At 42.7% G+C, this 26,201-nt stretch overlaps 1 protein-coding gene across 7 annotated transcripts in view; it reads right to left on the bottom strand.

Moving 5' to 3' along the window:
- The window catches only part of RAB27B (RAB27B, member RAS oncogene family), a 140,520-nt gene that overhangs the window by 32,937 nt on the left and 81,382 nt on the right, over positions 1-26,201 (bottom strand). The window contains exon 1 of one of the 7 annotated variants that reach the window (XM_034401560.2): positions 13,874-14,296. The exons of 4 other annotated variants lie outside the window; for them this stretch is intronic. The gene's annotated coding sequence lies outside the window, so the exon portion shown is untranslated. Of the gene's footprint in view, positions 1-2,623; positions 2,911-13,873; positions 14,297-26,201 lie in introns of those variants that run through there. 2 more of the 7 variants (XM_087885559.1, XM_034401561.2) reach the window with 2 other exon arrangements.

Genomic DNA, 26,201 nt, shown 5'->3' with positions numbered 1-26,201 from the left:
GCTCTTCTCTCAAGTAGCCTGCTCAGTTTGCGCTATTCTCGCCTTCTCTCCACTCTCCGTGCTCTCGGATCAGGAGGGGGTGGTCCTTGCTCCTTGCCTGAGCTCTGTCTCTCATGTTCATCCTGCCCCTGTTCCTCCCTGTCTACAAGCTGTTCTAATCCTGAAAGGCCTTGGCCTTCCCCATTTTCCTCTGAAGCCAATGAAGCCGCCCCTCAATCTCTGTCAGCTCAAGTTCCAGCTCGTCTTGCCCCGCAGATTCAGGCTCCGACGGGGGCATGACACTTAACAACTGCAGTGATTCACTTAACAACCATGGCAAAAGGCTCACTTCATCATCGCCTTGCTTAACAGTGGAAATTCTCATCCCAATCGTGGTCATAAATTGGGACTTACTTGTATTAGATCAGCTTTCCCTAGCCTGGTACTTGAGAGCTCAAAGTTAGGATCGCTGTATTATCTCAACTCACTTGTAATACCAAAGTGAAAATAAATATTAAATTGTCGATAGGAAACTCTTAGAAATAGCTAATTCCCATTATTAAATTACATATATTTGACATATTTCCTTTCCAGTAGAATGACCAGCAAAGGTTTCTGCAGGGGGGATCAAAATCCAAGATGCAGCTGTGACTACACAATTGAAGTCCTGCTCAATTTTCACATATATTTGCTAGTAAACACTTATGTATATAAGAGGCATTTGTGATAAGCTACACCTGATGAAAAACCTCTATTCCCCCAGACTGCTTTTCCTCTAAGTCAGGAATCTCCAAACTTGGCAACTTTAAGACTTGTGGGTTTCGGCTCCCAAAATGCCCCAGCCAGCTTCAAATTCCCTAGTTTTGGAGACCCCTGCTCTAAGCTACCAAGAAATGTCTCATTCCCTATATGTTTTCAACCGTAACATTTCATGTGGTGTATTTTTTCACAAGGAAGAAACGTCATTCTTTTTTTTTAAGGATTGGTTTTTGTTTTGCTTTCTGCATTGAGATGTTAGTTTAACATTCTTAAAAACTGATTCTGTGAAAAGAAGAAATGAAGAAATTACTTGAAGAAATTCTAGACTGATGTTCCAGCCCAAATGGAAGACTGTGGCCTTCACAGCGACATTAAACAAGGCTTTCTAGAGGAATAAAATATTTGTTTCCTTAAACCCTTTTCTGGCAACTGCTGAAGCTTTTATCTCTTCCTCCCTTAACTTCCTTGATTAGCCCATTTCCTTCAAAGCTATTTCTTACTTGCTCTTTGCTTCGGGTCCGCCTGTTATTGGATTTATACAAATGTAAACACTAATGTAGATGCTGGCAGTTTGGAATCCATATTCCCAGTTTACCACGGATGCTGAAGAGAAAACACTTCGATCCCTCAGATGCTTACTGATTATCTCACAGATAATTCATCATTTCCTTTTAAGAAATAGGAGTCTCAACATTATATGCCATCCAAAATAACTTGGTAGCAAGATGAGCGGCATATAAATTTAATAAACAAATAAAGCATTTCCACTCTGCCAAGGATCAGTGAGTGCCATCTCTGCCATGACAACTCCATCTTTAAAAATTCATCTTTCTGACAAACCTCTTTTCCCGCAGAATGTGCTTAAGCCATTGGCCAGTTCATCTTGAGGAAAAGTTAGACAAAAATACTGCCCCTTTTCTAATCAATCCGAAGTTAATTTAGTTTGATTGAATTAATTGGGTGAGTGGTTACAGATTAAGCCAATTATGGCACTTAGAAATACAACAAGCAGATACAACTTATCTGCTTATGACCGAGAAACTCGCTGATTGCAGAAGTTACAAAGAACAAGTAGAATATGGTCAGTTCAAAACCTTGGTTGGCTTTCAGTTATCCAAATGCCTATATAATTTATTCATTTCTTTGTATACAAATTTTAACCCCCTTCCTTTTAATTTTTCAAGAATTGAAATTATAATGTGATTTGTATACAACCTTCTATTTCTTCAAGCAACCATAAAGATTGAAGTAGATAAATATGCCAGAATATACAGTTTCCGTTTCCCTTTTAAAAGATCCTAGAACAGCAGATAGAATTTATAGGACATTACCAATGTCCAGGGGCGGATTCCAAATCCCATCGCTACCAGTTTGCGCATGCACATGTACGCGCTTGTGGCACTTCTGCACATGTGCAGAAGCGTCCGGGCGGGTGGGCGAAGCCTCCTGCCGCTGCTACCGGTTTGCCTGATCCGCTGCGAACCAGTAGCAACCCACCACTGCCAATGTCCTTCCAGACAATAATTACAATTATATGAAACTTAGTCCTTCGGGAGAAGGGCGGTATAGAAATTCAATAAAATAAATAAATAAAATAAATAAATATATAAAACATGGCAGAATTCAATATTACTCATTTATTTACTACTATTATTATGTTGAAATTCAAAGTGCTGTTTCTTTCTATTTATCACCCACAACAATTTTTTGAGATAGGTTGGTCTGAGAAGACCCAAAGCTGCCCAGTGAGTTTCTGTATCTGAAGGTGGACACCCGCGTTTCTCTGTTACTAGTCCAAAGCCTTAAACACTACACAACGGAAAAAACTGGAACTTCTATCTTGAATTCAATATTATTGATAATACTAAGCCCTCTTTCTTCTTACCATAAAAGCCAACCTTGGCAATATAGATGCTAGAATACTGCCAGGATGATGGCCACATGAGATCCAAATAATGGAGCCTGTGTCCTAATTCACTGGATCATTGGTAGACTGGTATGCATTTGATGAAACAAATCCAAAATGAGACCGAAGGAACCTGTAAATAGGCTGAGAGTTCTCCATTCAACCTTGTCAGTAGATACTCATTCAGTCTCAGTGGGTTGAAACAATTTCAGATAGCTTTGACTGATTCCACCAGCTACAATGATTCTAGGTCAAAGACTATTTGGCTGCTATAGTTGACAATTCTGGAACTTTCCATCCAAATTATTGGCTAATAGTTCCCTTAGTAGCAGGAACTTAGATAATGCCCACTACAAGAACTACACTGGTTCTCAATATGCTTGATGTCAGAATCCAAGATGCTCATGATGTCACTGAATGCCCTGAACAGCTGGGCCTCAGCATCTAAGAAATGACATCTCCACTTTTTTGGGGTGATCTCTTATTGTTGCAGTTCAGATGAAGCAGAGACCCTTCACTATTGAGACGCGTTGATCTTTTATTAAAGATTCAACAGGTACAGATATTGACTTCATTTCAGAATCAGATGAAGTATCAGATGAAGTATCAGAATCAGATGAGTATGCACACTCTTAATCTTACTTAAATGCACTTTGGGCATGTTTCCTTCTGCTGATGACACTGCTTGACATCAACAAATCTTACATCAAAACTCTCTTGGGCCCATCTACTTCCCAAATAACTACCTCCCCAAATAACTACCCTGTCATAACGAGGAGCAAATGCTCTTAAGTACTTCAAATATGAACTATAATTCAACAGTCGGCCATATTTCTGTCCATCTTCCCTTCCTGTCTTACCTTTGAACTGGATAAGGGAAAAAATATCATTGGAGACAGATGAAGACTGGACAATGTTCCCCATCACATCCTTTCTTTTCATGTTATCTTACATCTGTACATCTAGGAATGTAAAAAAGGCCAGTGGGGTGCTGCCATATTATTCCCTACAAGAGTTATATTTCCAGACTACTGCTGCTTCCTGGGACCATTTTGCATGCGCTCACTAGAATGGGACAACTCATCACAGTCAACTCGCCATGGCCAACTCGGTGTGGCCTACTCATCGCAGGATAAATCACTGTGGGACAATTCAACAACTCAATTTAAATACTTAAAATAATTTAACAATTATTTTAATTTTTGTCATTCACATTTCAAATTTTGTTCCTCCTTTTGCATCCTTTCTTTAATGATTCTATTCCACCATTTTTTTGATATTAGTGTAACTCTTGTCCTGTGGCAAGTTGTCCCACAGCAAGTTGGCCATGGTGAGCTGTCTTAGACCAGGGGTGTCAAACTCAGGTCGTCACGTCGTCGTCACGTCATCACATGATGTATCATGACTTTTTCCCCCTTCGCTAAACCGGGGGTGGGCATGGCCACACATGACGTATCTGGCCAGGAGTTTGACACCCCTGTCCTAGACCCTACTCTCACATATTTGTGTAGAGAATGATTATACTCTGCCCTACAAAGAAGCAGCATTTTACATAGTTGCTCAGCTTGTGTCCTACATTTTGTTCAGGCTGCACTATCCGTTTTGTCAATAACAATAATCCAATGAAATAGTTGGGCTGAGAGAGAGCCTCTGGCCCCAAATCACAGATGGAGTTCCCCAGATAAGTATGGACCTTCCCTCTGTCACCTGGTCGCCTCAGTGCCAGCACTTTACCATGATGCCATATTGATATATGGAGAAATTCTGCCTCCTGGAAAATCTTTTCAAGCAATAGAAATTCAAGACATGCCAAGACCCAGGAACCTTGTCTTTAGTGCATCGTCACATTTCAGATCGTAGGTGAGCTGGGTGTGCTTCTAGAGCCACTTTAAATCCTAGGATATTTTTTCTTTTACAGGGAAACCTGATTCAATTGAAGTGAAGAAGTAAGTTGGGGTCAAGGTATCCACAAGCAGAAGATAAGGCAGCTCCTACTAGACTTGCAACCAGTCTACTCCAATGTCGTGCAGGGACCAAACACACAGGTAATCCTCGACGTACAATCACAATTGTGCCCAAATTTCTGTTGCAAAGCAAGGCAGTTGTTAAGTGAATTTTTCCCCATTTTACAACCTTTCCTGACACAGTTGTTAACTGAATCATTGCAGTTGTTAAGTTAATAACATGATTGTTAAATGAGTTTGGTTTCCCTATTGTCTTTGCTTGTCAGAAAGCTGTTCACAGGACCCCAGGACACTGATACCGTCATAAATATGAGTCAATTGCCAAGTGTCTGAATTTTGATCACCTGACCATGGGGATACTGCAACGGTTATAAGTCATTTTTTTTCACTGCTGTTTAATTTTATTAATATGATTTACATTAAAACAACCCTCTTGCCACGAACATGTCACTTTTAAATGTCTCTAAGCACTCTGAGGACTTGATAGTAAGTGTATGGATCAAATTATTGTATATATTCATGTAAAGCAACAGCAGCTATGAGTAATCTTGAAACATGAAAGTGTGAAAATAAATTAAGTGTTTATCTCTTGATTATGATAAGTCTCTCTTTCCTGTCACTACTTCTTGCTTCTCAAAATAAGCTCACACTGGTCCACATGAAGGCATTATCTTGAGATGCTCTAGCAGATTCAAAGAACAGATATTGGCTGGAGCTGGGATAGTTCCTCAAACTTGCATATTAATTTCATTCATACAATTAATGTCACAACAGGAGACATTGTGCAGGTGCCACATAGATGCCTGAAGGCAATGATGTATTGGGTGAAAACAATAAACTGAAACAGATTCACAGAAACCAGACGTTTTATGAAGAGAGGCTCCAGATTTAGGGATTAAAAACGGCCTCATCTGCCCTTCCTCTGAACAGTGTAAGAGCCCACCTTGGATTCAAAGCTTGCACCAGATGTACAAGTGGCTTCATTGGCAAAGAAGAAAACTACACATAGTCTTGGTGGGATGGAGATTCTAACAGAACAAAATTCTATTACACTTGCCATTATAACCTTGTGAGTTCATACCCTCCTAAATAATGTAGGCAGGGGAAGAGGAGAGGAGAGATGACAGGGAGGAGAGGAGATGACAGAGAGGACAGGACAGGACAGGACAGGACAGGAAAAAAATGAGAGGAGAGGAGAGGAGAAAAATGAGGAGAGGAGAGGGGAGGGGAGGGGAGAGGGGAAGAGAGGACCTTCATTTGGTCATAGATGGCTTCTTTGACAAAATTTGTCAAAATTGAACAGCCGTTTCTCAACAGAGGGGGAGGAATATGACATTATCTATCTCCAGTCTACAACACAGACCTTTCAACAGTACCAAGAAGGCTCCACACCCATTTGCACCCCTCAGGTGACCCTGATGATACAGATAAACCTCCAGGTGACTTTAACGACTCGCTAAAAGAATGCTAATGACCAGCTGTCTGCAAGGAATATAAATCCTTCCATTCCTCCACCATCCAGTCAGAGCTGAAGAATCTTCTTGGATGAGAAGCGAAATGTCTTCAAAGAAAAACCAGAAAGTCCAGTTACCTCTAACTCTAACCCTAACCTTTGGGACAACCATGACCTGGATGACAGAGAATCTCCATAGATCTTTAACCAGCTGTTTCACTGTGATCTGAATAGCTCTGAAATCCACTGTTACTTTTGAAAGTTTACGTTTTAACACCTAAAGTTATTTTTTAAAAAATATTTAAAAAATATTTATATTAATCTTTGTTTTAAAATAGCATTTGATTTTTGTTATCTCCTGTGAGATTGATCTGTCTCCTAAGGACAGAAGAAAAGTCTGAATCATCTAATCACACATCTGTATACTACACAGCTAGGAGGTTATATACTATTTGTATTTATCACACTCACACACATTTTATTTATCAGAAAGGCAGAACAAGTTGTGAGAGGCCTATTTTACAAACAAAAGCAGACAGTGCCAGTCATACAACATTCCATACTAAATATACTGGGATAAATAAATATATTTCTGTCTCAGAAAGCTACTTTACAGCCGTGATTTCTTGATTACACAACATGGAAATAATAATGAAACATGATAAACCTTTAATAAGCAGTGATGCCTTATCTTTGCTATTTAAATAGAATTGCATTCAATCATCAAATAGCACCCATAGCAACATAACTGTTGCTAAGAAGAACTCGTATTCACTGAACTCTGAACAGATAAAATATTTTGCGTACATTTTTCTCAAAACTGTTGCGTTTTCAACGTAAGTCTAAATCAAGTTTTTCAGAGGTCACAATCATGGGGTTTTGTTCCCATCCCTAATCCCTGTCAGATGCTTTTCATCCTTTGCTATGGCAACTAGCCTTGGAAGAGAGACAGACCTGGCTTAGATGACCATTAGTTTGTATAGTATGTTCCTTCCTTCTTTGTCCTTCTCTGCTATCTCTTGACATATCTCAGTGTCATGCTGCCACATGGACAAAGTTCTAAATAGCCCAGTCTTGGAACGTGCTGGAATTTCTAGCACGTATACACTATTGAAACAGCGACGTCTATGCTGGCTGGGGCATGTCGTGAGAATGGCTGATGGTCGGATTCCGAAAGATCTCCTGTATGGAGAATTAGTGCAGGGAAAGTGCCTCAGAGGGAGACCACAGCTGCGATATAATTTAATTTAATTTAATTTAATTTAATTTCCAATTTATATACCGCCCTTCTCCCTGAGGACTCAGGGCGGTGTACAGCCAAGATAAAAAAAACAGAATACAAATATTAAAAAACATTTAAAAATATATATAAATTTTGGCCCGAAAGTTAAGAAATCACAAACTAATTAAAAGAATTTAAAAATTTCTTCTTAAGCCAACCCGGCTTGCTGGAAAAGATGGGTTTTAAGGGAACGACGGAAGGCATTGAGGTCATGGATTCTCCTTATCTTCCAGGGGCAACTGATTCCAGAGGGTGGGAGCCCCCACCGAGAAGGCCCTCCCCCTGGGGGTCACCAGCCTACATTGTTTGGCTGATGGCACCCTGAGGAGGCCCTCTCTGTGGGAGCGCACGGGTCGATGGGAGGTCGGCGGTAGCAGCAGGCGGTCTCGCAGAAAGCTAGGCCCTATGCCATGGAGCGCTTTAAAGGTGATAACCACCTTGAAGTGCACCCGGAAGATCACTGGGAGCCAGTGCAGCTCGCGCAGGAGCGGTGTTACATGGGAGCGCCATGTTGCTCCCATCACTACCCACGCTGCTGCATTCTGGACCAGCTGGAGCCTCCGGATGCTCTTCAAGGGGAGCCCCATGTAGAGAGCATTGCAGTAGTCAAGGCGAGAGGTGACGAGGGCGTGAGTGACTGTGCACAAGGAATCCCGATCGAGAAAGGGCCGCAACTGGCGAATCAGGAGAACCTGATAAAAGGTCCCCCTGGTAACAGCCGTCAGATGTTCCTCCGAAGACAGCTGCCTATCCAGGAGGACTCCCAGATTGCGAGCCCTTTCAGTGGGGGCCAAAGACTCGCCCCCAATAGTCAGTGATGGAGTCAACTGACTATATCGGGATGCCGGGAGCCACAGCCAGTCAGTCTTGGAAGGGTTGAGCTTGAGCCTGTTCCTCCCCATCCAGATCCGCACAGCATATAAGCATATAAGGATATCTACAAGAGGGACTTAAAGGCCCTGGGAATGGACATTAACAACTGGGAAACCTTGACCTCCGATCGTTCAGCTTGGAGGCTAAAGACGCAGCATGGCCTTCTCCAATTCGAAGAGACACTTGTTTGGCAGGCTGAGGCAAAGAGGCAGTCCCGGAACCAGCAAAATCTGGGGGCTGGGCAGGGGACGGAATGCATCTGCCCTCAGTGTGGAAGGGATTGCCACTCTCGAATTGGCCTTTTCAGTCACACTAGATGCTGTTTTAGGACCTCTATCCAGAGCACGATACCATAGTCTCTTGAGACTGAAGGATGCCAATGAATGAATGCTGCTACATGGATCATTCTTCTCTGACCACAGCCTTGACTCTGAAAAGAAGTACAGGCGCAAGAGCCGTAAATGACCGACCAGGTGCAGCAGAAGGGAGACGAAACGATGGAAGTCATTGGTCTAACCATACCTGATGATTTACATGAGATGATCTTTGTTCTTCTGGAATCATTTCTGAATTCCCAATATCTGTATCTGCACAATCAATTATATCAGGAGGTGGTGAGGTGAAAAGAGAATGGCTACCTACATTTCATGGTACAGATTAGACTCAAATTGTGCCCTTCATAATCTGGAGTTGGCTACTCCAGATTATGAAGGGCACCTTTTGGCACTTTTTTTTTAGCGGAGTCTAATCCGTTCATTGTGTTACACACCATTGAACGTATTTATTTGGGAGTTGAACCAGTTTAATCTAGTGGTGAAGGCACCAGGCTAGAAACCAGAAGACTATGAATTCTAGTCCTACCTTAGGCAAGGAAAGCCAGCTGGGTGTCTTTGGGCCAAGGAGATTGTGAGTTCTAGTCCCACCTTTGGCATGATAGCCAGCTGGGTAACCTGGGACCAGTCACTGAGTCGAACCCACCTCATGGGGTTGTTGTTACGAGGGAAATAAGAGGAAGGTGTGTTGGATATGTTCGCCGCCTTGAGTAATTTGTGTAAGGCAGGATATAAATAAAATAAAATAAAATAATAAAATAAATATCTAATAAATTAAAAAATCAATAGAAGTCCTAAATACATTTCTTTCAGTGCAATATATTTGGGGCTATACTTGTAGAAATTACTCATTAAGCACAGTAACACAAGTTGTGAGTTGCACCTGAGTCAATGTGAACACGCAAAATGCGATTTTGAAAAGTCCACCCTATATTTATTTACATAAGAAAATTTATATGGCCACCCAGCTCACTCTCAGTGACTCTAGGAGGCTTACAAAGATAAAAAGCCCATATAAAAACTTTTTTTAAAAAAACCTGTAAACCTCCACCCTCTGGTGACAACAAGGTCACAGAATTCATATTCCAAACTTTACAAAAAGAAATAGTTGAGGGAAAGGCCACATTCCATTAAATGAAGTTTGCCTTAATAAACTATAACTCTCTCGGCGTTGTCTCAAAGTTGGAGAAGTTAGTTGTTGAACTCCTTCTCTCTGTCACATGGTGTCACCCAAAAGCTGCTCAAGAGAACAATTCTCCAGGAGAAACAGAAATTTGGAGGCAAGGAAGCACGGAGACATAGCATGAGATAAAAGATTAATGTCACACGGAGTCCAGTGTGAGATGTTTTCTAGGATTGTGCACTGTTTCAGCTTTGAAAGGCAAGACGGAATTTGGAGCTTACATGGAAGCACGTGGTCTTATTAAGGACACTTCAGACCAAGCTTGGCTTTTCCCAGGATCACATGAGAGCTGTACATGCCCAGGGGAATAAAATTGGGCTGTTTGAAGGGGCTGAACACATACCCCTGAAAACTCTGGATTAACTTTTTTTTGTCTTTTGAATCCAAAACACTGATCTTGTCAGATGAATGCATGTGAGACTGTAACTTCAATCTATCGTACACTCATATTTAATCCAAAAGAAGACAACCCTGAATTGAAAATGATTCTCCTTAAAGAATAATATAAAAACAATAAGAGAAAAACATATATATGAGACAACAAGCACAGGACGAGACCATACAGGAATTTATTTAGGATTTTACTTGAAGTCTTTCTTCAAGAGCACCAACTGATCCCAAAACTTTTGCACAACAGCAAAAAAAGGAAAAGGAAAGGAAAGGAAAGAAAAGAAAAGAAAAGGAGAGGGGAGGGGAGGGCTGTAATTCTTTGATATGTCAAGGTTCAGTGGAGAACAGTTTTGATAACCTCATCTGTGGTCAATGGCTCATGTAGTGGAACTTTTTAAAGATGGGTCAATATCCTGAAATTCAGAACAATCTCCCTTGAGAGTATTAATAGCAAGGCTTGAATCACAGCAAAATCGATAGAAGAGTTTCATTAAAATGAAATGTGGCTAGCCATTTACTACCCCAAATTCATCTGCAAGAAAATCGGGATTTGGCGGTGCATTCAAAGCAGTTAATCCTAACTTAATGCACACAAAGAAGGGGAAAGGTGGGGGGGGAATGCAGTGGTTGAAATTGTTGAAATAATGCCAGCTTCTCTTTCTCATACAAACCTACGTACTTTAGAAAGGGTGTCTGTGCTGTTTCAGTCAGCCAACTATCTCTGAAGAACTGACTTCCAAGCTTCTCATAAGAAAAGCAAAAGTAACTGAAATGTACATGCATAATGGCCAAGATTCAGCAAACCTCAGTAATGGTTTGCAACCTAAAACATTTTGACATATAAATCACAATATTAATTTCCTTTATGTTGCTATAAAAATACAGACGGGAGACTGAACAACTAGCCTCATGGTGTGACCAGAACAATCTGGAACTGAACACACTCAAAACCGTAGAAATGGTGTTAGACTTTAGGAGAAACCCTTCCATACTTCCACCTCTCACAATACTAGACAACACAGTATCAACAGTAGAGACCTTCAAATTTCTAGGTTCTACCATATCTCAAGACCTAAAATGGACACCTAACATCAAAAACGTCATCAAAAAAGCACAACAAAGAATGTTCTTTCTGCGCCAACTGAGAAAGCTCAAACTGCCCAAGGAGCTGCTGATCCAGTTCTACATTGGAATTATTGAGTCTGTCATCTGCACCTCTGTAACTGTCTGGTTTGGCTCTGCAACCCAACAAGACAGACACCGACTTCAGAGGATAGTTAGAACTGCAGAAAAAACAATGGCTACCAACCTGCCTTCCATTGAGGACCTGTATACTGTACGACTCAAAAAGAGGGCTGTGAAAATATTTACAGACCCCTTGCACCCTGGACATAAACTGTTTCAACTCCTACCCTCAAAACGATGCTATAGAGCACTGCACACCAGAACAACTAGACACAAGAACAGGTTTTTCCCAAACGCCATCACTCTGCTAAACAAATAATTCCCTCAACACTGTCAAACTAGTTACTAAGTCTGCACTACTATTAAACTTGTCATTGTTCCTATCACCCATCTCCTCCCACTTATGACTATTATGACTGTAACCTTGTTGCTGGTATTCTTACAATTTATTGATTGACTGTTTCCTAATATGATTTGAGTGCTAATGTGTACCCTATGAGTATCATTAAGTGTTGTACCTTATGATTCTTGACAAATGTATCTTTTCTTTTATGTACACTGAGAGCCTATGCACCAAAGACAAATTCCTTGTGTGTCCAATCACACTTGGCCAATAAGGAATTCAATTCAATTCCATTCTAAATCTATTTGGGCAACCTGAAAGTAAAAACGATGAAAATGAAAGCAGGATACGAGCAATCATCAGTGAAGAGTATCCGATCACTAGTTGCTTAAAAATATGGAAATTTAACTAAAAAGAGGTATTGTGCACTCGTAGCAGCCATTTTGACTTTTCTGACATCCTTGCTCCCCACCCCCACCCGCTGCCATGCTACTTAAGGTTCTAGATTGCTTTTCAATTCAAAATGGTTAGAACCAGGACATTTTGTCCTAGTTTAATTGTTTTAGGATTAATCTTGGCAAGTCTTTAAGAGACTTTCTCCTTCTACAGTATTAAGAACTAACACGTGGTAATACCTTTGAGGAGTTACAAGGCGACTGGAGCCTTGGATTTCCCCCTCTGCACTAAACCACCCTCAGTGGTTGACTGAGGGCTGCATGTAAACCCACTACAATATTTGTAAATCATACTTGGTGGCTGAGCCCAGCCACTACAGCTTGTTGAACACACTTTATGAAAGCAAATGGCAACTTAGTGTGGAAACTTCTGTATAACTGTAAATGCCCGAATATAATTTTTACTGAAATCCACCAGTTAATAGGTTAGTAATAATAAAGAAACAATTTCATTTTGGAGCATTGAAACATAAACTGATGTACAGTAGGTATGTCATGTAGTAGGTATGTATAATACTATGCTACATGACATACCTACTTTACATCAGTTTATGTTTCAATGCTCCAAAATGAAATTGTAGGTATGTATAATACTATGCTAGTTTACTCAGAAAAAAGCCTAATTCTTTTCTAAGGTAGACACACTTCCTGCGACAGCAGCTGAAAAAAGCCCAAAGCATTAAATCAACAGATTGAAATTGCCCATTGGTTACGGTGGCCCAGCGGCTAAGACACTGAGCTTGTCGATCAGAAAAGTTGGCCGTTCAGTGGTTCAAATCCCTAGTACAGGTCTCCTGCATGAAAAGGGGGTTGGACTAGATGACCTCCAAGGTCCCTCCCCAACTCTGTTAGTTACTTAACCACTCTCTTCCCCTGTCATGCCAATATATTGCATTTTCTAAAGTGTTCAAATCTACCAACTCTACGCACATCATAAATGAATGATCCTGGCTCACAAAAGATACGTCAAGCCAGGATGGCTCTTGGTAATATTAATCACCCACCGTGGGAGGAAACCAACAGGTGCAACTCTATTGTACGCCTTCATTCACAGTTAAACCAGGATTTGCAGGGCTTCCAAACAGCATAAACGGGGATTACAACCTACCTCACCTTTGTTTAAAACAGGATTCCGTAGTCGGGGCTTATTTATTTAAAGTCACCGCAACACTTCCTGTACACATCAGCAGAGATCACTATCTTAAAAAAAAAAAAAAATCAACAGCCCTAACTACTCAGAGAGTTAGAATCCCAAAACAGCTAGTTTTGTAACGGGGAATGGGTGGAAGAAGAATTCGGAGGGACTTTAAAAGGGCTACAAATCATTTCTCCCAGGAGTTGAAAGCAAGCAGGCGCACTTTTCCCCGATGTTTAAGATGTTTTAAAGTTAAAATGTATCAAGGGAATTTTAAAAAAAAAATAAATCTAAATCCTTGAGTGGCAGGCGAGCCCCCAAGGAGCCGCAAGCAGAGGATTGTGGTTTTTTTTTTTCCTGTAAAAAAATAAAAATAAAAATAAAAACTGCCCTTCGGGGAAAAAAAAAAAAACTTTTCAATGCACATCCTGGTACAGGCAGCGCCACAAATCTCACGCAAAGCCCAACGGCAACGCCAAACCTCGCTGCGTTTCGAATTCCCCGTCGTTGCAAACCTTGGAAGAGACACCCCGATTTCGCCCCTCAATCAAGCATAGCTTGATTGATTCCGGCCGCGTCCCGTTTCGGAACCGAATCGGTCCCCGACTCTCTCGATCTTGAGGAAAAAACTTACCGGCGTGGGAAGCCTCGGTCCTTCTTTTCGGCTCGGAATGCCCGCTTGCCAAGTTCTTGCGACCCCCCTTTTTTTTTTTTTTGGAACCGGGGATGGGCGGTTATAAAGGAAGGGTGAAGGGGGGGAGGACAAAAAAGAAGAAACGCACCGGGGAGATTCGGGCAGCTTCGAGTGCCGAAAAAAAAGTCAGTCGGATTCTAACTTGGCACCGCCCTCGGCTCGGGGAAAGCTGCTGCCTCTACAGGCCGGCGTGAGGGGAAAAAAAAAAGGCGGTCCCTCCTCCCTCCATCGGCCGGCCAGGACAGATGTGGCGGAAAGTAGGTAGGCAGCCCAGGAAAAAGCGAGCGGAGCGGATGACTCAAGGGCCGCGCGTTTGTTCGCTGCTGCTGCTGCTGCTCCTCCTCCTTCACACACATCGCCCTGTGAAAACTTTCCCACGGTAACCGAGTTGGGAAGGGACCTTGGAGGTCATCCAGTCCAACCCCCTGCTCACGCAGGAGAGCTGTACTAGGGATTCGAACCACAGAACTGCCGACCTTTCGGATCGCCACCTAGGCAGGGCCCATCTTCCTTGTTCCTTTGGGTGGCCAAAGGACACCCAAAACTTCCTTTTGGGAAGTTTTGGCGGTACAGGTAGTCCTCGAGTTACAGCAGTTCGTTTAGAGACGGTTTGAAGTTACGATGGCACTGGGAAAAAAAGTGACTTGTTGTGACCCTTTCGCACAGTAACAGAGTTGGGAAGGGACCTTGGAGGTCATCCAGTCCAACCCCCTGCTGACGCAGGAGAACTGTACTAGGGATTCGAACCGCAGAACTGCCGATCTTTCTGATCGCCACCTAGTCAGGGGCCATCTTCCTTGTCCCTTTTGGTGTCCAAAGGACACCCAAAACTTCCTTTTGGGAAGTTTTGGCGGTACAGGTAGTCCTCGACTTACAGCAGTTCGTTTAAAGAGCGTTCGAAGTTACGACGGCACTGGGAAAAAAAGTGACTTGTTGTGACCCTTTCGCACAGTAAGAGAGTTGGGAAGGGACCTTGGAGGTCATCCAGTCCAACCCCCTGCTGACGCAGGAGAGCTGTACTAGGGATTCGAACTGCAGAACTGCCAACCTTTCGGATCGCCACCTAGTCAGGCACCATCTTCCTTGTCCCTTTGGGTGGCCAAAGGACACCCAAAACTTCCTTTGGGAGGTTTTGGCGGTACAGGTAGTCCTTGACTTACAGCAGTTCGTTTAGAGACAGTTCGAAGTTACGACAGCACTGGGAAAAAAAGTGACTTGTTGTGACCCTTTCACACAGTAACAGAGTTGGAAGGGACCTTGGAGGTCATCCAGTCCAGCCCCTGATCAAGCAGGACAGCTGTACTAGGGATTCGAACCACCGAACTACTGACCATTTCTGATCGATAAGCTCAGCCACCGAGCCACTTACTCAGGCACCATCTTCCTTGTCCCTTTGGGAAGTTTCGGCGGTACAGGTAGTCTGCAAGTTACAACAGTTCGTTTAGAGACCGTTCGAAGTTACAACGGCACTGGGGGAAAAAAGTGACTTGTTGTGACCCTTTCACACAGTAACAGAGTTGGGAAGGGACCTTGGCGGTCATCAAGCCCAGTGGTCTCCAACCTTGGCAACTTTAAGACTTGTGGACTTCAACTCCCAGAAGCTTTGCTGGCTGAGGAATTCTGGGAGTTGAAGTCCACAAGTCGTAAAGTTGCCAACGTTGGAGACCCCTGATCTAGCCCAACCCCTGCTCACGCTGGAGAGCTGTACTAGGGATTCGAACCGCTGAACTGCCGACCATTTCTGATCGACAAGCTCAGCCACCGAGTCACCTAGTCTTCCTTGTTCCTTTGGGTGGCCAACTTTGGGAAGTTTCAGCGGTACAGGTAGTCCTCGAGTTACAGCAGTTCGTTTAGAGACCGTTCGAAGTTACGACGACACTGAAAAAAAAAAGCAACTTGTGACCCTTTTGCACAGTAACAGAGTTGGGAAGGGACCTTGGAGGTCATCCAGTCTAACCCCGTGCTCACGCAGGAGAACTGTACTAGGGATTCGAACCACCGAACTGCCGATCTTTCTGATCACCACCTAGTCAGGGGCCATCTTCCTTGTCCCTTTGGGTGGCCAACTTTGGAAAGTTTCAGCAGTACAGGTAGTCCTCGAGTTAGAGCAGTTCGTTTAGAGACCATTCGAAGTTACGACGCCACTGAAAAAAAGCGACTTCTTGTGACCTTTTCACACAGTAACAGAGTTGGAAGGGAACTTGGAGGTCATCTAGCCCAACCCCTGCTCACGCAGGAGACCTATACTAGGTATTCGAACCACTGACCATTCTGATCGACAAGCTCAGTGTCTTAGCTACTGAGCCACCTAGTCAGGCACTATCTTTCTTGTTCCTTTGGGTGGCCAACTTTGGGAAGTTTCAGCGCTACAGGTAGCCTTCGACTTACAGCAGTTCATTTAGAGACCGTTCAAAGTTATGACGGCACTGAAAAAAAGCGACCTGTTGTGACCCTTTTTCAGACTTGCGACCGTAGGCTGCATATCCCCGCGGATACGCGATTTACCTTTGGATGCTTGACAAGGGGGTTCGTATTTATGACGGTGGCCAACATCCCCGGGGTCATGTGATCCTCTTTTGGGACGTTTTGACAAGCAAAGTCAAACGGGGAAAGCCGGATTGGTTTAACAACCGTGTTGCTAAGTTAACGACTGCAGTGATTCGCTTAACAAATGTGGCAAGGAAAAGAAAATGGGGCAAAAGAAACTCACTGAACACATTTCTCCCTTAGCAGCATAAATTTTAGGCTCGGTTGTGGTCGTAAGTCGAGGACTACCTGTAAAAGGGTGGGGGGATGACCAGGTCTTGAGACAAGCTGTCTGGTTCCTTTGGAAGATTGGCTGAGGAATCTTTTAAGGCTCCCAAATGGAAGGAACAGTGATCATGAAGGTCAGAGATCTCTTTAGATTCCTTGTCTAGCAGATTGGTTTATATTGCATTTGACAAAGGTGTCAGTTTAATTCATGTATTTCCCCGTACATGCATATACACACACACACACACTTGATATTGGCTGCATCTCCTCCCAAAACAGCTAAGATAGAACCCAAACCAGCACTTCAGGCATTCAGACCGCACAAGGTATTTACTCATGTAGAAGGAGGATAAGGAAATACTTGCAGGCTCTGTGCCAAATTTTCTTTTTATGACTCAATTTGAGTCCCTGACCTTCCCATGTTGCGTGGCAGGATCTGAAGCAGGTTACTATTTGTGAAAAAAAAAATGTTGTTTTTTGCAGTTATGTGACCTGATAAAACTGGGTCTGTGGACATGTAGTCAGTTCAATTCATCTTCGAGTGACTGTATCAAATTTAAGAATTGAATGAATGCAGCCAATCTGACTTTAAATATGGATAAATATTTTCTGGCTCGATGAATGTTGAACAGTCCAAATTTGGCTTCCATATATACTGTCAGGGGTGAAATGCTCCCAGTTCGGACCGGATCACCCGATCCGGTAGCGATGGCGGCGGGTGGTTCGGAGAACAGGTAGCAAAAATCCCTCCCCACCCTCATGTCCAGCTGAGCTGCGCAATCATCAGAGGCTTTTTATTTTATTTTTAAAAGCATTTTTTCTACAACCCCTCTGGCCAAAAAAAATGCTTTTAAAAGTAAAAACAAAGCCTCTGCCAATCAGGCAAGTCAGCTGGGATGGTCAGAGGCTTTAAAAAAAAAGAAAAGCCTCTGCCAATCAGGCAAGTCAACTGGGATCGTCAGAGGCTTTTAAAAGCATTTTAACAACCTTTTCAGCCAAAGAGGTTGTAGAAAAAATGGTTTTAAAAGTAAAAAAAAAAAAAAGTTGAGTCATATTACCCCCACCACCACCAAGCCACGCCCACAGAACCAGTAGTAACAAATTTTACATTTTACCACTGTATACTATAGGGTGACGATCATTTATGCAGAGGTTCCAAATCTATTTTCAACTAGAAGGGTCAGTAACAGGATATGTAGAATACTATAGAAGTGTGCAGTTATTGCCCATATAGAAAAGGGTGTGCACAAAACATGATTATAAAATAAAGAAAGGGAGTCAGTTTAGCAATTAAGGTACCAGGCTAGAAAACCCGAGAATGAGTTCTAGTTCCGCTTTAGCCATGAAAACCAGCTGGGTGACTTTATTTATTTTATTTATTTATTACATGTATTTATATGCCGCCATTCTCCCGAAGGACTCAGGGCGGCGAACACAAGTTAAGAAACAAGTACAATAAAATCCCATTTTAAACCAAATAACTAATTAATAGTAAATAATAAAACCCGGAATCAGAGTTAGCCTATTTGCTTGAACAGCCAAGTCTTCAGGTCACGACGGAAGGAGCGGAGATCAGGAGCCATCCGGAGCTCGGTAGGTAATTCATTCCAGAGGGTGGGAGCACCCACAGAGAACGCCCTACCCCTGGGCACAGCAAGGTGGCATTGGCTCGCCGTCAGAACCCTGAGGAGAGCGGCCCTATGTGAGCGAACAGGACGGTGAGAGGCAGGCAGGAGAAGATCCTGCAAATATCCTGGACCTAAGTCATGTAGGGCCTTATAGGTGAGAACTAGCACCTTGAAGTGGACCCGGAGAACCACTGGTAACCAGTGCAGCTCACGCAGGAGGGGTGTTATATGGGAGTAACGAGGGGCTCCTGTAACAACCTGTGCGGCTGCATTCTGGATCAGCTGGAGTCTCCGGGTGCATCTCAGGGGCAGGCCCATGTAGAGGAAATTGCAGTAATCCAAGCGGGAAGTAACCAGGGCATGAGTGACTGTGCAAAGGTCATCTCGGTCCAGGAAACGGCGCAACTGGCGCACCAGGCGAACCTGTGCGACTTTGGGCCAGTCACCAGGAGACCGAATTCTAGTTCCATTTTAGGCACTGTGGGAACCCCCCCCCCCAAGAATGAAATATTTTGGGGAATATTAAAAGAGGCACAATATTATATCCCCCCCAAAGGAATGTAGGACTTTAGCACCCACCCCTCTCCTAGGAAAATGAGATATTTTAGGAAATATTAAAAGGGCAGAATATTTCCGCCATAAAGGGAAGCAGAAACTCAGCCCCTCCCCTACCTTTGTCAATGGGCCATTAAGGCCTGGGCCTATTCAACATAACAAAGATCTACCTCCTTCAGGCAGAGCCATAGTAGGAATTGCCCAAAGCCCTTTCATTACATCATCACCCAGAAAGAGTCAACCAAGCCTGGGACTCAAAGGCAACCTACAAAGTTTCCCCCTGCATGGCCCCATGGGAGTCTGACAACCAATCAGAGCACAAGCTCAAATTCAAAGCCCAACAGAGGGCATAAAACCCAGGCACTCTCAGCATCTCTGCCGTTTTTGCCTAAGATCTCAAGCCATTTGATCCTGTTCATCAATAAACCTTCTTTCCAAGCAACTTCCACGAAGCCAGGGTCTTTTTCCCCACTTGGAACTGAACCCAGATGGACATTTCTTCCAACAGGAGAAATGGAGAAACATGCTCCAGCCCCAATTTCCTGCATAGTAAAAGAGCTTCCAGCAGAAATCTTTAGAGTTGGAGCTTTTGGGCCCCTTAAGAAATCCCGGCCAATCTATTCAAACATCTTCAGGTCCAGGGTGATGGGATTAAGAAGGACAGGACATGACCTTTTAGGACATAATAGGATTAACCCACCACCATTTAGCAAAAGACACAAAAGCCCCTTCATTGCACAATCCCCAGAACAATTCAAACTTCAAAGTCACAGAAACCTATAAAGATCCATCCACCCATTCAACCATTTGGCCAGCTGTCCCAAAACCTCAAGCTCTGTGTGTGTGTTGGTTCTGCTCTTCAATAAAGAGTCTTTCTTTCCAATCACCCTCCATGTTATTTCCAGCATCTTTCTCCCACCTTGGAACTGTACTAGTTGGATTTTCTTTCCAATGGCACTAAAGCTAGCTAGGTAACTTTGGGCCAGTCACCAAGAAACAGTGAATTCTAATCCATCTAATCAACCACCCATAAACTGGTTGACTTTGGGCCAGTCACTCTGTCTCAGCCCAACCCATCTCACAAGGTTGTTGTTGTAGGGAAAATAGGAAGGGGGAGGTGTGTAGCAGGGGTGAAATGCTCCCGGTTCAGACCGGATCACTCAATCCGGTAGCGATGGAGGCGGGTGGTTCGGAGAACCGGTAGCAAAAATCCCTGCCCCCCCCATTGCCCAGCTGAGCCACACAATCATCAGAGGCTTTTTTTTTTTTACTTTTAAAAGCATTTTTTCTACAACCTCTTCAGAGCGAAGAGGTTGTTAAAAAATGCTTTCAAAAGGCTCTGACGATTCCAGCTAAGTTGCCTGATTGTCAGAGGCATTTAAAAGAAAAAAAGCCTCTGCTGATCAGGCAACTCAGCTGGGATAGTCAGAGCCTTTTGAAAGCATTTTTTTACAACCTCTTTGCCGAAGAGGTTGTAGAAAAAATGGTTTTAAAAGTTAAAAAAAAAATTGGCCACGCCCACCCAGTCACGTTACCCCACCACCACCAAGCCACGCCCACAGAACCGGTAGTAACAAATTTTAGATTTCACCACTGGTGTGTAGGATATGTTTATCACCTTGTTTGTAAAAATAATAAAAGTGGGATACAAATAAATAAATAATATTTTCCATCTAATTGGTATTATTCAGCCATTGACTGGATTGTCTTTACAATATCCTTCCTGACAATGAAAACAATACTGTTCCTTTTTTGTTTTTTGTCTCCTGACTACTACCAGTCTCTCCTTGAAAACCTTCAGTGATGGAGCACTTACAACTCTGGGAGGCAACCTGTTCTATTGTTTAACTGTTCTTACTGTTGGGAAATGTTTCCTTAGTTCCAGGTTGAATCTCCCTCTAACAAGTTTCTACCATGTTTCCCCCAAAATAAGACAAGAGCCTTGGTAGTACAGGGGTTTAAGGCACCCTGTTATTAAGCTGGTTAAGACCAGCTGCCTGCAATTACTGCAGGGTTCGAATCTCGCCAAGGCTCAAGGTTGACTCAGCCTTCCATCCTTTCTAAGGTAGGTGAAATGAGGACCCAGTTTGTGGGGGCAATAAGCTGACTTTGTATAAATATACAAAAGGATGAAGGCTATTGCTTAACGCATTGTAAGCCGCCCTGAGTCTTCGGAGAAGGGCGGCATATAAATCAAATTAAAAAAAAAAAGACCCTGTCTTATATTTTTTTTGAACCCTGAAATAAGCGCTTGGCCTTATTGCCATGCGCTCAAAAAGCCCGATTGGGCTTATTATCAGGGGATGTCTTATTTTGGGGGAAACAGGGTAGTTCTATCCTCAGGTGCCCTGGAGAAAAATACTCCAGGGATTATGCTCCTGTTTGTGCCACATGACATAATGTTTTAACTAATTATATTATTTGATTGGAAAGAGACCTGCACTTGGGATGGCTGAAGCTGCCAATGCTAGCTAGGATATTCTGTCTAGTAGCAAAACACCTAATTTGCAAAATGGCTATGGAGATTCTCAGTCATCCAGGTCCTGGTTGTCTGAAAGGTGCTTTTTTCAAGAGACAACTGGTTTCCGGTTTTTCTTTGAAGACATTTCGCTTCTCATCCAAGAGTCTTGGTAGTACAGTGGTCTAAAGCACCCTGTTATTAAGACCAGCTGCCTGCAATTCCTGCAGGTTCGAATCTCGCCAAGGCTCAAGGTTGACTCAGCCTTCCATCCTTTCTAAGGTAGGTAAATTGAGGACCCAGTTGTGGGGGTAATGAAGGCTATTGCTGAGCACATTGTGAGCGTATTGTAAGACGCCCTGAGTCTCCGGCGAAGGGCGGCATATAATCAAATTAAAAAAAAAAGAAGAGAGCTGAAGAAGCTTCTTGGATGAGAAGCGGAACATCTTCAAAGAAAAACCAGACAGTCCAGTTGCTTCTTGAAAAAAACACCTTTGGGATCTAATTTGCAACTTCTCTCACTGAACATTTTTGACGAAGATGTATCAAACATTCTGCTCCGAGTGGGCTTTAAGTAGAAAAATTAAAATAAACAAATTGAAATAAATTTTAAAAAATCAGCCTTAGAAAATTTCTCTTTGCACTGCTAAAAGTCTCTTTCTGTTGTTTCGGGACTGAAAATACAAATGATCATTTGCTGCAAAGCTTTGTTCAATTTCTTAGATTTCAGTGTGCTTTATAAAGAGACTTCTTTCTTGCGTGATGTTTTTGTCTTTTGTTTCTAACTAAAAAAAAAAGTACTGTTCATAGGCACAAATTGTTGGAAATTTCTCCTGTACACATAGTCCTTGAGTTATGATTGCAACTGAGTCCCACAATTTCAGTCGTAAGTCATTACAGACATAAAACAGATCATCATGTGATCAGACCCAATTTCATGATTTTTGCAGCAGTTATTAAGCAAACACAGCAGTCACAAAGCAAATGTGGCTGTTGTAAAGAAGATGTAAAATTGCAAAGAGTTGTAAAGGGTTGCCTTGTGGCGAGATGGGTGGCAAATAAATTTAATAACAATACCAATAAGAAGAACCCATTATTTGCTCTTTTCACAAGCTTCTACCTTGCAGCTCAAAACAGTAGCTTCTGTTTCGAGTCCGGTGGTTACTTTGCAGCATAAATGTAGGATAAAAATGTTTTCAATAACTCTAGATATTTGGAGGCGACATTTGGCTCAGAAAGATTTTGAAACAGGAAGACTCTGGAATTACATATGGCTGTTTGTGGTTCAGCAAATTCGATCATTTTAGATCCAACCATCCTACCTGAAAAGAAATAGATTATGGGCTCTTCCTGTAAGAGTATAGCAGTCTTTGTCCTTTCTCATATATTGAAATAGCTGCCTTGATTAGTTGCCATTGATAAGTTTATCCCTCATCAATTTCTTTTGCTTTCTTTTAAGGCCATTTGAGTTAATAATAACCATTGCAAAGCATACAATTCTACATTTTATGAAGATAGAACTTTTTCTCTGTTTCCTGAATCTCTTTTTAATTACGTTCATAGGATGACTTGAAGTTCCATTATTAAAAAGAGAGAGAGCATCTATCTATCTTCAAAAAAATCTCTCTATGACATCCCAAGCCCCAAATAATATTACTGTCTCAATGAAGAAAAGGAGCTCCTGAAAAATACCAAATCTATATATGGATATTATCTACAATGGCTATAGTGCACATCAGTGTTTAAATGCAACTGCTATGGGGAGTTGTGGGGTAAAATATTTTACTGGGCAGGGTTTTCTGAAATTATCTTGCTGATTATATTGTAGAAACCGGAATGTTGACTAGACCGGGTGTCAACAACCTGTGGCTCCGGAGCCGCATGTGGCTCTTTGGGCCCTCTGCTGTGGCTCCCTGTCGGGTGATCCCATCAGTGGCTGGCCCCGCCCCTCACCCTCCCCTCCCACTCACTCCTCACCTGGCCTGAGAAGGTAAGGGTGATGGCGGGGGATGGAGAAGTGACCAGGGCAGAGACACACAGATACAGAAAGAGAGGGGGAGAGGGAGGGAGGGAGGGAGGGAGGGAGGGAGGGAGAGAGAGATATATATAGAGAGAGAGATGTTAAAAGGGTTTTGTGATTCCCGGTGTTTTTTAACAACCAGTTCTCTGCCTTAATGACCGGCTGGGTAGGTGTGGCTAACGGGTCATGTGACTGGTGGAAATGAGTGACGTCGAGTTGGCCACGCCCACCCAGATTTTGTGGCTCCCAGTGTTTACTGTGGGAAACGGGACCAAATGGCTCTTTGAATGTTTAAGGCTGCAGACCCCTGGACTAGACCATATCCTAAGCATAGTAATAAAAGAAACAAGCATAAAACAAGTATCAAAGTTCAAGTATCTAGAAACAACATTCACCAAAGATGGTAAAATGGATGAAGAGTCAACATACGATGTAGTAAGGCAAACCAAGCACAGGTAGTTCTCGACTTACAACAGTTCACTCAGTGACCTTTCAACAGCACTGAAAAAAGTGACTTATCACCGTTTTTCACACTTACACCCTTTGCAAGCATCCCCGTGGTCACGTGATCAAAATTCAGATGCTTGGCAACTGGTTCATACTTATGACTGTTGCAATATCCCAGGGTCATGTGATCCCCTTTTGCAACCTTTTGACAAGTAAAATCAATGGAGGAGTCAGATTCACTTAACAACCGTGTTACTAACTTATCAACTGCAGTGATGCATTTAACAACTGTGGCAAGAAATGTTGTAAAATGGGGCAAAACTCACTGAACAAATGTCTCACTTAACAACAGATATTTTGTGCTCAATTGTGGTCGTACGTCAAGGTCTACCGGCATTGAGAAAACTAGCTCTGCTCCTGCAACATAAGGCAGTATTTATCAGCTCAAAGAAGAATCACATACAAAGCAGGGGTGAAATGCTCCCGGTTCGGACCGGATCCCGGTAGGGGTCGTGGCGGGTGGTTCGGCGATCCGGTAGTGATGGCGGAGCAAAGCTCCGCCCATCCATCTGGGTGTCATTACTTCCTGGTTTTAGCCAGGAAGTAATATGTTCTTTACCTTCTGCACATGCGCAGAAGGTTTTGCGCATGCGCAGAAGGTCTCTGCATGCATTTGACGCGCGCATGCACTTCCAAACTGGTAAGGAAGGTAAGTAGATTTCACCCCTGATACAAAGCATATTAATCCCCACCCTGTGTCACCAGAGCCAAACATGGAAAATTACTATAAAGATAATGAGATGTTGGAGGAAACCTGCTGGAATGACCAGAAGAAATAAAATCAGATATGAGACCATAAGAGAAAAAAATTGACATAGAACCAATATTAAATGTCTATGGAGAGTCTCAGTTATTCAGGTCATGGTTGTCCCAAAGGTGCTTTTTCAAGAGGCAACTGGGCTTTCTTGTTTCTCTTTGAAGACATTTCACTTTTCATGAAGCTCAGAGCTGAAGAAGCTTCCTGAATGAGAAGCAAAACGTTCTTCAAAGAAAAACCAGAAAGTCCAGTTGCCTCTTGAAAAAGACCTTTGGGACAACCAATCTTAACCAATCTTAACCAATCTTAAACTACATACAAAAACAGCAAATAAAGTTTGTTCACCTGGAGAGAAAGGATGTCTTGGGATTCCATACTGTGCAAGGCAGATACAAAAAGAGAAGGTCAAAGATCATGAGGCAGACCCAGAAGAAGATGAAAAAAACACCAAAGGCACACTACAAAATCACCAGAAAAGCAAGAACCAGAACTTTGTATCTCCCTCAACACCCAAAGAAGTAAAAGAGGAAGTAAAGAAGAAGAAAACTAGACATCTTCTTCCACCTTTTGGTGTCTACAAGATTTCTAGTTCCTTAAGTCCTAACGGATACGAACAATGTCCACGTTGACCAATGAGTATGGAAAGTAAACTGTGATGCATATGGAAAGCAGATAAATAACCAGGATTACATAACCAGGATTCATTGCAAGAATAAGGAACTGGGTGGTGATAATAGTCATGTCATTTCATTCCCAATTGTGTCTTTATTTGGTTGTTTACAGGGATCTAAACAAGAAGATATGCTTTTTTGCCGTTCATATTAATCCTCAGGATAGCATGATTGCAACTGCCCTATAAGCCTTTGTGGGAAACTGTCTTGAAATAGATGAGACGATTAAAACAAAAGATTTGCAAGATAGTACATGCTAACGAAGTCAAGCGAATCGACTGTGGTGTGCTTGTACTACAGGGTGATAAAATGGACACGTTTTGCAAAGTATAGCAAGCAAGCTTGTCCTACCTGTCAACACGTTACCAAAGATACAATTCCATATCCTATCGAGATGCTAAAATTCTACATTTTACATAATGAACAAGCTCGTCACGTTCAGTCAAGAGGTTAGTCACAAACAGCTCACATTTTATGCAAATTGACTGCTGTCATCTCGTCATCACATGTTCTATCAAGGCGCAAGTAGTGAGATTGGCAGCAGACTTTAAAATAAGCTTTTTCTTCTTTAACTCTCATCTGATGCTAGGTGTCCAGATAGCTATTTCTAATGGGGAGGGGAAGGAGGTGGCAGGAAAAAGAAGAAGAAGGAATTTATGAAAGAAGAGCTGGTGACCACATTTATTATTGTTGGCGGCAAAGCTGGAGAGCCAGAGGAATGTAGGTACTTTAAATTAATATACAGATTGGAATTGAACCAGAGGTGAAATGCTCCTGGTTTGGACCAGATCACCCGATCCGGTAGCGATGGAGGCGGGTGGTTCGGAGAACCGGTAGCAAAAATCCCTGCCCGCCCCCCATGCCCAGCTGAGCCGCGCAATCATCAGAGGCTTTTTTTTCAGTTTTTAAAAGCATTTT

This window comes from Pantherophis guttatus, chromosome 2 (assembly GCF_059756535.1).
Source record: "Pantherophis guttatus breed Tessera chromosome 2, ASM5975653v1, whole genome shotgun sequence".
NCBI lineage: Eukaryota > Metazoa > Chordata > Lepidosauria > Squamata > Colubridae > Pantherophis > Pantherophis guttatus.
The sequence above is the reverse complement of the archived record's forward strand: the minus strand, read 5'-3'. Positions and strand labels throughout refer to the sequence as shown.